We start from the raw sequence: 329 nt of genomic DNA, 5'->3' as shown, positions 1-329 counted from the left end.
CATACCGTGTGACTGTAACATTTTCAGGGCTTTGAAAGCAATATCCTTCTAGCATGGACTCGTGATAACCACTAATAAGTCTAAGCTTCAATACTGCCGAGGAATATGAAATAGAGGGATATAAAAGTGCATAACGTACTAGCAGTAAAGACCGCTGGTCATTCATTTCTGCTTAGCAATGTTTACAGAGATGATTACAACAGTAATTGGTGTACCATGATTCTACTTGGAAATTTCGCCTTAGTATGTTAGATACAAAAAGAAGTTGTTTATCTAACATCATGGCAAAGGCCACGTGAGTTTCTTAATGTTGTGTAATTATAATGTAA

The sequence above is a fragment of the Penaeus monodon genome, chromosome 34, assembly GCF_015228065.2.
Source record: "Penaeus monodon isolate SGIC_2016 chromosome 34, NSTDA_Pmon_1, whole genome shotgun sequence".
NCBI lineage: Eukaryota > Metazoa > Arthropoda > Malacostraca > Decapoda > Penaeidae > Penaeus > Penaeus monodon.
This window is presented reverse-complemented; position numbering follows the sequence as displayed.